We start from the raw sequence: 14,300 nt of genomic DNA, 5'->3' as shown, positions 1-14,300 counted from the left end.
CCATTAATTCCTTCTTCGATCTGGGTATTAGCCATTAATTCCTTCTCCATTTTGCCCTATTTTAGGAAATCACCAAGTTCAGTCAATTGGACTTTTTTGGTTACTCTCAAATATATTCCAGTTCAAACCCCAGTTCCACCAAAAAATAAATAAATAAATAGTAGCCCTGGGGTGTTGTGTCTCATGGCTCTTGCCATGGGGTTTGTTACCTCCCAGCTATAGAAGAGCCTAGCTGAGTCTCCTTACCAACCTTTCTCCCACTGCTGCCCAGATGGGATTTCCAAAATGAAGATTTGCCCTTGATCCTTCCCAAATTCGCTTGGTGCTATTCCAGAGAGTTCCTTTGGTTTTGGTTTTGATTCTTGTTTTGTTCTTTGAGATAGGGTCTCATTATGTAGCCCAAGCTGGCCTTGAACTCTCTCTCCTCCTACTTCAGCTTCCTAAATGCTAGAATTACGGGCATTGTACCACCACACCTGGCTTCATCCATGAATTTTGATAGTCAAGTTCATGTTCCCATATGTAGCAGATGAGGCCCTTGACACTCTGACCCTCAAAGGCCTCCTATGTCTTTGCCTTATAGATCCAGTTTTAGCTGTTTTTAAATCCTGTAGCCCTCACACTGGCTGTCCTTTTCTCCTTATGTCATGTAACAGAACCCATAACTAAATGTGTGTTTCTTGAAGGCAAGGTGTAACTTCTGTGACTCTGTCTTGAGCGCCTGTCGCGTGCTTATGCTCTTAACAGATATGCAGCACAAATTGTTGAATGAATATGTGAATAAATAGATCTGAAGTAAAATGCCAGGTTGGTAAAACTAAGATCTAAACTCAAGTCCACCCATTTATTCAGCAATTTTTTTAAGCCCTTCTTCTGTGTCATGCATGGGATAGACTGGGTGCTAGCTGTTTGGCACAGAACAAAAGTAGAGTCCCTCCCCTCCTGGAGCTGTGTGCTATCTGATAGCAAGTTCAAGTCTTTCGCAAGCACACCAAGCTCACCTTCCAGGAACCTCAGTACAGTCTGTTTAAAGTATCATGAAGCAAAGTTGACAGTATGACACAGGCAGATTTCAGTGATTTGAAATGAAGTTAAAAAACTAAGTGCTGTAAGAATTCAGAGAAAAAATATGTTTTAAGGGATTTGAGATTAGCCTCACTTTTTTTTCTTTTCCTTTTTTTTTTTTTGGCGGGGGATGGGGGGGCTTATGCATGTGAGGCAAGTGCTTTATCACTGAGTTACAATCCTAGCCCAGCCCTAGTTTGTCTTCTTCCTTCTTTCTTTCTTTTCCTTTTTCTATTTCTTTCTTTACTCCTTCCTTCCTTTTTTTTTCTTCTTTTTGTTTTTTGAGACAGGATCTCCCTCTATAGTCCAGGCTGGCCTTAAACTCCTGTGTAACTCAGGCTGGCCTTGAACTCTCAATTTTCCTGCCCCAGCCTCCTGAGTGCTGGGATTACAAGTATGAAACACCTCTCCTAACCAGCCAGCCTGCACTTTTAAATAAATAAGAAAAGAGGCAAGGAGAATGAGGAAAACACATTTATGGGTACGAGAAGTCTGGATTCTGGATACCACATGGGAGGAGTAATGGTCTTCTAAGTGGAGTGGGGTATCCCTAAGGGAGAGATCAATTTGCAGATCCTCAATTTGCAAGTGTTCTCTTTGCTAAAGCTGCTTTCCTCTTTCACAGTTTCACCTACCCTGATTTCAAAGGATGGTTCAGGCCAGATGTAGTGACTTACACCTATGGAATCCCAGCTACGTGGGAGGCAGAGATTGGGAGGATCACAGTTCGAGGTCAGTCCAGGCAAAAAGTTAGTGAGACTCCATCTCAGTTAGTAAGCTGGGAGCATGGTGGTACATATCAGTAGGAGGTCTAAGACCAGCCTGGGCAAAAAAAAAAGTGAGACTCTACTGAAGAAACAATAAATCAAAAAGTGCTGGGGGATGGTTCACGTGGTAGAGAGCATGAGACAAGACAAAACAAAACCAAACCTCACCATTCATCTATCCACTATTTCAATAGTAAGCTACCCAAAAGGGCTAAGTCTATGGAACACTGAACAAAGTAGCAATTTGGAACACTAGGGTAGGACCATAGGTGTGGAGAAAGTGAGTGGCCCAAAAGCTGAGCAACAAGTTCATTTGGTATTCAAGTCAGGACATTTGCACAGCTTTGCTCTTAAAATGAAGGAACTTCATTGTGTTGTCAGCTGATGAAGCATTAACAATATATACATATACATAGCAATATATATATGTGCGTGTGTGTGTGTGTGTGTGTATATATATATATATAATTTTTGGGTGGAACAGGGGTTTGAGCTCAGGGCTTTGTGCTTGCAAAGCAGGTGCTCTACCATTTGAGCCACACCTCAGTCCATTTTGCTTTGGTTAATTTGGAGATGAGGTCTTGTGAACTAATTTGCTTGGGCTGGCCTCAAACCATGATCCTCCTGATTTCTGCCTCCCAAGTAGCTAGGATTATAGGTGTGAGCCACTGGTGCCTGGATCAGCAATATTGTTTTTAATATTTAGAGTGATTTGGAGGACAAATAACTCAGAATCAGATGCTATTTATTGTAAATCAAGATTCTCAGTTCCCATCTACTTCTTCATGTGAACAAGGTTTCCCAGTTTGAAAAATGAGAAAAAGCAGTAGAATTAATGTTTCAGGCAGTCTTATTCTAGCAGTAGGTGGTAATAAATTACAGCTTGATTGACAAGGGGACAAAGTCCATCCATTAACAGTTGCATTTACAATGTGTCTTTTGTATTTATGTTTGAAACTTATAAAGATTATAACATTTTTATTGTTTTCATCAATTGGGTATTACTGATACTTACAATGACCACTCAAACCAGAAGAAAAAATTTCACTTACAGTCTTACAGTTATACAAAACTTAAAACATTTTAAAAAAATCTATTTAATTTTTTAAATACTGGGTGATACTGGGGTTTGAACTCAGGGCCTTGAACTTGCTAGGCAGGTGCTCTACCACTTGAACCATGTGCCCCGTCCAAAAGTTAAAACATTTTCTTGTTGGGACTGATGAACTCAGGGCTTCATGCTTGCAAAGCAGGCACTCTACCACTCGAGCCACACTTCCAGTCCATTTTGCTGTGGTTATTTTGGAGATGGGAGTCTGTCGAACTATTTATCTGGGCTGGCCTTGAATCTTGATCCTCCTGATCTCCGCATCCCAAGTAGCTAGGATTACAGGTGTGAGCCATGTGTGCCCGGCTTCAAACTTAAAACATTTAAAAGCTTCAACTTATATATATACTTTCAAGCTGCAGGGATGTATGATTTGGTGATTATTAATGGACTTTTGAACACAGGACTAGGTTATATTACAATTAGACTTTTTATTTTTTCAGAGCTTTGAGACAGGGTCTTACAATAGTCTAAGTTGGTCTGGAACTCACGATCCTTCAGCCTCAACCTCCCAAGAGCTGGGATTACAGACATGCGTGGCCATGTCCAGCTGCAGTTAGAATTCTGAGAAGAAGGTGGAACAGAGACATAGAACAGAGATACAAGAGGACCACATAACATGTTTGCTAAAGAAGAGCTATTCGCGTATTTTTAAAATAGATGATAGCATTTATCAAATAATTACAGGATTTGGGTCTTCTACAGCAATTTTATTTAAGTGTCAATATTTAGCCAGATGCCGGTAGCTCACACCTGTAATCCTAGCTACTCAGGAAGCAGAGATCAGAAGGATCTTGGCTCAAAGCTAGTCCTGGAAAATAGTTCTTGAGACCCTATCTCGAAAAATACCCATCACAAAAAAGAGCTGGTAGATTGGCTCAAGATGAAGCCCCTGAGTTCAAACCCCAGAACCACCACCACCCCTCAAAAAAAGAAAAGAAAAAAAATAGAGAGGCAAAAAAATTTAAGACCACTACTGTGTGTGTTGCCCCATGAAAAAAAAGGCAAAGGAAAATCTGATTACAGAGATTCTTGGAAGCTAGGTAGAGTTTAAATTTGAGGCAGCAAGCCAACCTGAGACTCAGTTTCCTCGAGTGTGAATGGGGTCTATTCCGGTTTTTGGATGTCCTATGGTGAGACACAGAGAGGCCTTGATGGCTGAGGTGTGATGTAAAATGATCTCCCTCGCTGTCATCCTGGGGGACATTTTTAGGAGGCAGGAAAAATATGTTCTAGTCTTTTGCTCTCAAGGTTAAAAAAATAACTCTTCTTCCTTTCCAACATCCTGAAAAAGGAAAGTGTGTCCTGTTTCCGATGCCCTTGGAGATACTCATGAACTCTGGCGGGCTCACGGAAAGTGCAGCCAGTGTAAACCCAGGCCATGTCTTTCTGTGGCTTGTATGTGAGGATGGGTGGGGAGGCAGGGCTGGAGCCAATAGGCCTTTTAGGCACTGTGGCCAGGGATCCACCCAGGCCTAGGAAGTGGTTGCTGAAAGGTGCCTCTCTGGTCCTTTCTGCAGTGAGAGGGGGAGGAAAGAGGTCATGCTGAGCAGACTGATTTCAGGACAGTGAGGAGGCCCCATCTGCTGGCTAGAGCCTGGCATGCCTGTGACCAAGATGCAAGCTGCTTCAGAGCAGATCCAAACTCACTCCACACTGTTAGTTACACAATAATTGGGCATCAGAGCAGGTTTGGGTAGCTGAGAACCCAGAGTTTCCCCTCTGGAAAGGGCTGCAGAGGCTTGGGAGGGACCAGCTGTTCTCACTCAGCTGTCCCAAAGGACAAATCTGGTCAAAGTGAGGATTCTGGGAAGCTGCTTCAGATTGGGTTTGTGCTTGGAGTAACAGAAACTTGACGTAAGCAGACAAAAGAATTTCTTAGTTAGAATATGGATGAGCTCCTTAAATAATTGGGAGGATGAATGAGACAGCTTGGAGGCTGTGTAGTCAGGAACAACACCCCAAATCAGCCTACAGGACAGGTACCCAAGTTGTCCCCTCTGGAGGCCCACCCAGCTGCTTCCCTGACCAGCTTCATCAACTCCTGGAGGCTGCTCTTACAACTGCCATGGCTGTCTCTGGAAACTAGGTGGCACTGCTGTTGCGACCAGCCATAATGGATTCTGCTGCTCCTAGTTCTTCATCCCAGTTTCCTCAGGGTCTGATTGGTGCAGTTTGGATCATGTGGCTGGGCCTAGCTGCAAAGGAGTCTGGGAGCCAATGTCTGACACTTTAAGCTGCAAAGGTGGAGAGAGAGTGTAAAGTGGAAGATTTCCCAGTTAGAGGATGGGAAATCAAAGTCTGGGTGGCAAAAAAATAGGCAAAGCCTTGAAAAGGATGCATATGCATGAAATGGTGCATTTGGAGGCCAGTAATCTCTATAGTAAAGGGAGCCAGAATCATTCTATGAAAGGAACTAGTGCCATTCTAATTTGAAAAAGAAAATATGTAGGGGGTGGGGTCAAACATCTGGAGGTTCTTATATGGAAAACATATGATTTAGTTTACCTCTGGGAGTAGGGGTGAGATTGCTTCATAGTTGTAAATTTTTTCTCATATAATGATTTTTTTTTTTTTGGATGCATGATATCCCATCAGAAGGGTACAGCATAATTTACTTAGCCATTTTCTCTCTTGTGTATAACCAAGTTATTTCTAACTTATGTTTTAAATACTATTGAAGAGCAATATTTTAAATAATATTGAAGAGGAATTCTGGGCCAGGCTGGGCAACATTACAAGATCCCTGTCTCTAAAAATAATAAATAAATAAATAAATAAATAGTGTAATGAATGTTTTGTGTATAAAGCATTTTCAGTATTTAGGATTATTTCTTCAAGACAGATTACCCAAGGCTGGATGTGGTGTCTCTTGCCTATAATCCCAGCTACTGTGGAGATAGCAATAAGGAGATTGAAGTTTGAGGTCAGCCCTGGCAAAAAAGTGAGACCCTTGCAACCAATAAGCCAGGTGTGGTGGCGTGTGCCTGTGATCCCAGCTACCTGAGAGGCCATAGGTAGATGGATTGTGATCTGGAGCCAGCCCCGGACAAAAACGTGAGACTTTATCTGAAAAATTACTAAAGCAAAAAAAAGGACTGGGGGTCTGGCTCAAGTGGTGGAGTGCCTTCCTGACAAGCATGAAGCCCTGAGTTTAGACCCTAGTACTGCCACAAAACCAAAACCAAACCAAAACAAAAAACAGATCAACCAAAGTGAAATTACAGGTTCTAAACATTGATATTTACTTAACATATTAAATTTTACAGATTCTTACCATAAAAATAAAATGAAGTAAAACAGTATATAACACAATGCCTTAACAGTGCTCTCAGGATTTTTTTTTTTTTTTTTTTTTTTTAGGGAAGGAACTGTCTTTATTGGGGGAAAAAAACCTCTTGGGGTAGAAGTTGAGATCTCCAGGGCATAAGTATTGTCAGGACCCTAAGCAATGAAGAGATACGATTAAGATGTGTCTTTCTGTTTGGAAAGCCAGAGCAATTTGTGTCTCATCCAGACAGAGTGGGACGAAGTAGAAAAAGGAGAGAGAAGAAAAGTTAGTGGTTTGAGAAAATGTCAAGCTGTAAGGGGGAAGAGTCAACTAGAAAACCTCAGTAGGGACAGGTTTGGTGGTACACATCTGTAGTCCCAGCAGTAGGCAGAGGCAAGAGAATGAAAGTTTGAAGCCAGAGCTGTGTAGTGAGAGCCCATCTCAAAGAGTAACAGCAAGAACAACAACAAAAGTGTGCGGGGTGAGTGTAAAATGCCCTGTATCACAGGACCCTGCCCCTGGGCTCAGCACATCACAATGCCTTCTGTACTCATGAATGTTTTGTGTGGGAAGAGATGTAGGCAGTTCCCAGGAAGGGCTGAGTTTCATCCTTGGATTTCTGAACTATCGCATGGCAACAGCCTAACAGAAGCAGGATCCCTGGGTCAGAGATACTTAGAGTAAGTCTTCAGAAATCTTAGGGAAGGCTTTGACTTTCACAGAGCATTTTTACTGTAATCTCAAAGCGCAAGGAGGTTGATACCTAACTTACAAAATTAATGCACATTCACTTCAAAAAGTTGGGATAAAAGAGCAGCAGAAAGGGGGTGGTGGTGGTGGAAACAGCTCATCCAGAAAGTTGAGGGTGTGGCTTGAAGGTGTGTGGGAGAGGGGAAGGGCAATCTTTACTTTAATGAAGGTGGAGAGAAGGGAGTTACCCATTGCTCATACACCTGAGAGTCAAGTTTTGTTCATTGTTTCATGATAAAGCCAACTTCTACCAGACTGCCTCCCGGCTGCTAGGTACCTTTTTGGGGGTGGGGGGTGGGGGTGGGGTTGGGGGATGATACTAGGGTTTGATCTCAGGGCCTTGCACCTACTAGGCAGATGCTCTATCTCTTGAGCCATACTCCCAAGCCCTTTTTGCTTTTAGCTTTTTTTCAGGTACATTTTGCGTTTTTGCCAGGTTGACCTGGGACCCCGATCCTCCTAACTATGGCCTATAGTTGGGGCCACCCTTGGAGCTCATTGATTGAGATAGGCTCTTACTAACTTCTTGCCTTGGCTGGCCTGGCACCTCGATCCTCCTGATTTCTGCCTTGCAAGTAGCTGGGATTATAGACCTGAGGCTAGATACCTTCTTAAGATACATCTTAAGGGGCAGGTTGGGATAACAGGTCCCTTCCAGGTCTTAAAGAGTGGAGTTAAGAAATACAAGCAGGCCAGGCGCTAGTGTCTCACGCCTGTAATCCTAGCTACTCAGGAGGCAGAGATCAGGAAGAACACGGTTAGAAGCTAGCCTTGGCAAACAGTTCAGGAGACTCTATCTCGAAAAACACCCATCACAAAAAAAAAGGCTGGTGAAGTGGCTTACTATGTAGGCCCTGATTTCAAACCCCATTTACGCAAAAAAAAAAAAGAAAAGAAATGCAAACAGATTCAAGCTCTAGTACTGCCCTCCTCCCCCCAAAAAAGAAATGCAAATAAATTTTTTGAAACAGTAGGGGGGTGTTCCTCACTTAAGTGGACAAACGTTCAGAAAAACATATGAATAGATAGTAAGAAGTCCAGGACCGTAAGTTTCCAGTTGCTGAAATCTCTTGAAGGAGGAAATCCCTGTTTTGAAAATTACAGGCTGCATGGTCTTCTCCAGTGGACGGAGCACTGGAGACTGGAGACTGGCATTGCTTCTTACTGTAAGTCACACACCTTTTCTGTGCCTAAGTTTCTTCACTGGAAGGATAAGGAGGTTGTACTAGATGACCTCTACGTCCTCTCGCAGCTTTGAATTTCCTTTTATGAGACTTGCTGAACTTGTTTTACTGGCCCTGGAGCTCCCAAGGCTCCTCCCTCGACTGCCGCTCCCGCATCCCGCGCCAGAGGGCGCTGCAGGCGGGCCCGGGACAGCGTGCAGTGGGCGGAGTGTCAAAAATCAGGAGAAATCTCCAGGAGGCGCGGTGATTGGCTGCGGCCGGGCGGAAGGGGGCGTGGAGGGGGTGGGCTGAGGTGCGAGGGTGACGTCACGCTGGCGGGGGCGGGGCCAGGCCACGGAGCGTGTGACGCCGCGGCCGCCGCGGAGCTGGGGATTAATGGGAAAAGTTTTGGCAGGAGGTGGAGGATTCTGCGGAGCTTGCGGGACGCCGGCTGTGGCGCGGGAGGCAGCCAGGACAGGTCAGTTCGGGTTCGGGGAAGAGAGCAGGCAAGTAGCGGAGGGCAGCGGCGGGCCGGGCCGAGGCGGCCGAGGGGCCCGGGGCGCCAGGCCCGGCCCGGCGCGGGGCGGGGGGCGGTTGGTCTGCGGACAGCGCCGTGCCGCTTCCCAGAGCTCCGGCCCGGGCCGCTTCGCGCCGGTCCTTTGCCCTGCTGGCGCCGGACGCCGCTGCCCCTGCGCGCCGAGCCCTCGGACCCCCATGGTTGTTGGAGCCCAAATCACCGCTTCCTTCCACCCGACTCTGTGCCTTGTCTTGGGCCTCGTGCTCCGTCTCCTCCCACTTCTCCGAGAGCTTGATCTCAGTCAGGCCCGGGTGCTTTCTCACTCTTCTGATCTCTTCCTCCATCCCTCTCTGGTGACCCCAGATCCTTGCCCTCTCTGTCTAAGCTCTCTCCTTGGAGATGTCTCCTCGGTGTCCCTCGTTTTCCTTGTCTCTTGCCTTCATTCTCCCATCCTTGCCCTTTCGGTCTTTGCTCTTCCCATTCCTGCCCTTTTCCCTCCCCGTATCGCAGTACCCTCTGTCTCAGGGTGTTATGAGATTTTTCCAACCCTGTGCGTGCAGTCCCGTAAGCCTCTCCTACCCTGGCTGCCTCCCTCCGCAGGCCTGTTCCTCGCCCCCCCCACCCCGATTTCTTTCCTGTCAACCCTTCTGCACCCAGGTACCTTACCTCTGCTTCAGGGCGAAGCGATAGTTCCACACGCTACTTTGCTTTCACTTGACCCGCGGTTGAGGTACCCGTTGGATATAGTGGGGGTGTTGAGCTCCTGATTTACTTCAGAATGAATGTCTGACATAAATACCAGGTACATCTGTGTGGGAGAATTTACTGGGCTGTTACATCAGGGATGATGTCCAATTTGTAGGCCGTTCTTCTAATCTAAGCTTTAATACTTCCCCTTTATGAGTCTGTTGACTTCCAGGAACCCTTAGGGAGAGACCGCTCCGAGCTGGGTTTGTGCCAGGGGTAGCCGGAGGCCTCATCCAACTCTTTTCCCCTTCCAGGAAACAGGATTCTGTCTTTTCACTAGGGCTATATGGAACACATTTCAACCATAAATACCGCACTCTGTCTCTGCCCTCATTCCTACTTCCATACGCTGCACCATCCCACAGAGCTATGAGAAGTCTCCAGAAGCTATGCCTCAGAGAACGCCCGTGGTCCTCAACCTTTTACCTCTGTACTGGTTCCAGAACACTTTTTCCTGTTTGAGTTTTGAGATACATTGCCAGCCTACTAGCCCCGGGGCTGTTAGGCATCTGTCCCCTTTATTAATGCGGCTTGAATCAACTGCTGATTTTCTCCTGTGTATCTTTGACTGAGTGCCTCTAGGGTCTGTTACTGACAAAAGTTCTCTTGACTTTTCTCCCTTGTTTTCCCTTGGGATCTTCCACTGGAGCTTTGTTCTTTTGGCCCTGGTGTGGTCTGGGGTATCAGGTTGATGTTTGTCTGGGCAGGTTGTGGGGTTGCATTAGCTAGACCTTGCCAGGAACTGAGTTGTCTGCTTCCAGGCACGTGGGTCATCATCTCGGGTGGTGTGTCTGAATGCTTATCCTTCTTGCAGAAGCTTTATTTGGCGTTGACCCCCTGGAGAAATCCTCAGGAAATAATATGGCCTCTGTTTCTGCCCAGCCCCTCCTGATCTGGGAGGATTCTGAAAGCGTGGCCCAGTCTCACGTTTAGAAATGAAAGCTCATTGTTTCACTGGCTCTGGGTTTCTAGGTCTCCTCTTTTGAGGATCACACTCTGCCTTTGAGCCAAAATTGGACACAGAATTGGCCACAGAACAGGCAACCTTCAGGAGCCATGGCAGAGAGCCAACTGAACCAGCTCAACCAGACCTTATAGTTTTGTAATCTTGTACACTGACCCTTTTCTGTTTAAGCAGCAGGACTGTAGGTGGCTATCCCAGTCCCTTTCTCCGCTGATCCCTGAGCCCCCTCTATGCAGCTCTTGGGGGCAGAATTTGGGTAGAAGGCATCCTTTCTTCCTGTAAAAACATCCCTCTGGGGTTTTAATGGGTCATTCTAAAGAAGATGGGGACGAGAGTTTGGCGGTAGTTTGGTCCAGACTCTGGCTCCCCAAAAGGTCTTTGCTTACCATCAGCAGTACTCTGTGCTCAGGTGGTAGGTGAGAGGGTGTGAGCAAAGGGGAGGGCCAGTCCTGGTGGAGCAGTGTAAGCACAAGCAGTCCTGGCCGGATGGCCTCTTGCAGTCCACTCTGTGCTCTTCTGAGTGGGTAGTCGTGATTATCAGTTTCCCACTGGGTGATTTTTGGAGAGCCTGGGTCAGCTTGCCTGTTTCCTCGATGTGGGCATACAGGCCCCTGTCAGTGTTCTGCTGGCATGGGCTGTGAACTCCTTCGTGTCATGAACTGACCGCACTTCTGTTTGGTTACCCTTCTTGCCTCTTCTCTGTTGTTTTCTTGTGAATGCCTCATTCCACCCAGGAAGAGCAACCCCCACCCCCAGCCTTCCAGCCCCATCTGTGATCCCTTTGCCCCCTTCCCTGAGGGCCTGGTAGGAGGACAGGCAGTGTCTGAGACTGGCCTGGGGAGCTGATGAGGCTTTGGACAAAACACAGTACCTGGCTGTTGTGCAAGTTGTCCTCAGGGCCTGAGAAGCCCGGTGTGTCCTGGAACAGTGCAGCTCACCTTTCTTGGGAGGAGTTGAACCTGTGGCCCCTAAAGGTTTGAGCTCATGCTGTCACTGACATCTACCCCCTGGTGTTCCCTGCAGGTTGGTGCCCTCTTCCTGTGCCTCTGGGGCCATGAACCAGTCCCACTGCCCAGCCTTGTCCACACTGGAAACATTCTCTCCTTCTTCCCCATGCGGTGTCTGTCTCCATGGACTTTGTCTGTCCTGCCAGGCCCTGGCTTGTATTATGTCAGAAGGTCTGTGCCATGTTGTCCCAGATTGCCCAATGACTGTTTCTTGGCGATGGCTTGATGTCCCGGAGTATTTCTTGCCTGAGTGGCTTGCAGTGGCTGGTTTCCAGGCTGTCAGAGGAGAGTTGGGTTCTTGGCTTGAGAGAGTGGCCCTGTGCATCAGGTTGCAGACATGTTGGGCTTCTTCCTTGGCAGATGGTTCCTGGCCTTTGTAACTCAGCAGGCTGGTGATTGGGGTATGACTTCAGGCCTGTCTGTGGGGCTTTGCTAAGGAATCAAGCATGACTCAGGGCATCTCCATTTATGAGCTGCCACCCATGGCGGCTCACCTCTTCCTACCTTGCCAGCTCCTTCTGCCCCACCTTGGTAAAATCAGCAAAGCCAGTGTCTGCTTGCTTGGAAGCAAACAGACTACTTCCAGGGTTGGGAAATATTTGCTGACTCAGGCTCAGGATACCGTCTCAGGATGGGTGTGAGGGACACTGGGGAGCCAGATTGCTTCAGGAGCACTCTTTGAGTCCTAGTGTTTAATTACAACTTACTCGAGCTGCTTTCCGGATCCCTGGCACCTCTCAGCTAGAGATGTTGGGTTTCTTTTTCTCCTGCAGAGTGTTGCGTGGTGATTGGGGCATGCACGTGGTACTCTCACAGTGGCTTCTGCTTACCGACAGATGAAGACGGACGTCTGTAAAGGTAATCTCTTTCCCTCACTCATGAGCCAATGACAGCTGACTGCCACAGGACCCAGAGTTGAGATTCTGTTCTTAAAGATGAACTAATTTACTAGGGCTTCATCCTGATCCCAGATGCCTGTCATAGCGTTTGGTACTCATCACTTACAGAAAGGCATTCATTAAATAACTATTGAATATTCTCTGACTTACATAGAAGCAAGGAGATTTGCATCTTTGCACCCACTAAAAAATAAACACCACAAGGGCAAGAACTTATTTTGTTTCCTGTTGTGCTTAGCACAGAAGAGACACCTGAATAAATGTTTGTTGAGTGAATAAGTGAACAAACTTTCTTCTCTGCCAATGTGGGTAAACGGGATGCTGGTTCATCACAGGATGACACCCATCATTCTCTTTCATTTATGGAACACATATTTTTTTTACTTTTTTATTATTCATATGTGCATACAATGCTTGGGTCATTTCTCTCCCCTGCCCCCACCCCCTCCCTTACCACCCACCACACCACCTCCCTCTCCCCCCCACCCCTTCCATACCCGGCAGAAACTATTTTGCCCTTATCTCTAATTTTGTTGAAGAGAGAGTATAAGCAATAGTAGGAAGGAACAAGGGTTTTTGCTAGTTGAGATAAGGATAGCTATACAGGGAGTTGACTCACATTGATTTCCTGTGCGTTGGGTGTTACCTTCTAGGTTAATTCTTTTTGATCTAACCTTTTCTCTAGTTCCTGGTCTCCTTCTCCTATTGGCCTCAGTTGCTTTTAAGGTATCTGCTTTAGTTTCTCTGCGTTGAGGGCAACAAATGCCAGCTAATTTTTTAGGTGTCTTACCTATCCTCATATCTCTGTTGTGTGCTCTCGCTTTTATCTTGTGATCAAAGTCCAATCCCATTGTTGTGATTGCCCTTGATCTAATGTCCGCATATGAGGGAGAACATACGATTTTTGGTCTTTTGGGCCAGGCTAACCTCACTCAGAATGATGTTCTCCAATTCCATCCATTTACCAGTGAATGATAACATTTCGTTCTTCTTCATGGCTGCATAGAATTCCATTGTGTATAAATACCACATTTTCTTAATCCATTCGTCAGTGGTGGGGCATCTTGGCTGTTTCCATAACTTGGCTATTGTGAATAGTGCCACAATAAACATGGGTGTGCAGGTGCCTCTGGAGTAACCTGTGTCACAGTCTTTTGGGTATATCCCCAAGAGTGGTATTGCTGGATCATACGGTAGATCAATGTTTAGCTTTGTAAGTAGCCTCCAAATTTTTTTCCAGAGTGGTTGTACTAGTTTACATTCCCACCAGCAGTGTAAGAGGGTTCCTTTTTCCCCCGCATCCTCGCCAATACCTGTTGGTGGTGTTGCTAATGATGGCTATTCTAACAGGGGTGAGGTAGAATCTTAGTGTGGTTTTAATTTGTATTTCCTTTATTGCTAGAGATGGTGAGCATCTTTTCATGTGTTTTTTGGCCATTTGAATTTATTCTTTTGAGAAAGTTCTGTTTAGTTCACTTGCCTATTTCTTTATTGGTTCATTAGTTTTGGGAGAATTTAGTTTTTTAAGTTCCCTATATATTCTGGTTATCAGACCTTTGTCTGATGTGTAGCTGGCAAATATTTTCTCCCACTCTGTGGGTGTTCTCTTCAGTTTAGAGACCATTTCTTTGGTTGAGCAGAAGGTTTTTAGTTTTATGAGGTCCCATTTATCTATGCTATCTCTTAGTTGCTGTGCTGCTGGGGTTCCATTGAGAAAGTTCTTACCTATACCTACTAACTCCAGAGTATTTCCTACTCTTTCCTGTATCAACTTTAGAGTTTGTGGTTTGATATTAAGATCCTTGATCCATTTTGAGTTAATATTGGTATAGGGTGATATACATGGATCTAGTTTCAGTTTTTTGCAGATTGCTAACCAGTTTTCCCAGCAGTTTTTGTTGAAGAGGCTGCTATTTCTCCATCGTATATTTTTAGCTCCTTTGTCAAAGACAAGTTGGTTATAGTTGTGTGGCTTCATATCTGGGTCCTCTGTACTGTTCCACTGGTCTTCATGTCTGTTTTTGTGCCAGTACCATGCTGTT

The 14,300-nt window shown here is 45.9% G+C and overlaps 1 protein-coding gene across 4 annotated transcripts in view; it reads left to right on the top strand.

Annotated features, from left to right (window-relative positions):
* The first annotated feature begins 8,455 nt into the window (after window positions 1-8,455).
* Window positions 8,456-14,300, top strand: part of Ppard (peroxisome proliferator activated receptor delta) — a 74,771-nt gene continuing 68,926 nt past the window's right edge. For 3 of the 4 annotated variants that reach the window (XM_074082366.1, XM_020168923.2, XM_074082362.1), the window contains exons 1-2: window positions 8,456-8,602; window positions 12,133-12,217. The gene's annotated coding sequence lies outside the window, so the exon portion shown is untranslated. The remainder of the gene's footprint in view (window positions 8,603-12,132; window positions 12,218-14,300) is intronic. The other variant, XM_020168924.2, reaches the window with a different exon arrangement.

The sequence above is a fragment of the Castor canadensis genome, chromosome 8 (genome assembly GCF_047511655.1).
Source record: "Castor canadensis chromosome 8, mCasCan1.hap1v2, whole genome shotgun sequence".
NCBI classification, from domain to species: domain Eukaryota; kingdom Metazoa; phylum Chordata; class Mammalia; order Rodentia; family Castoridae; genus Castor; species Castor canadensis.
Note: the sequence above shows the minus strand (reverse complement) of the source record. Positions and strands in the feature narration are given on the sequence as shown.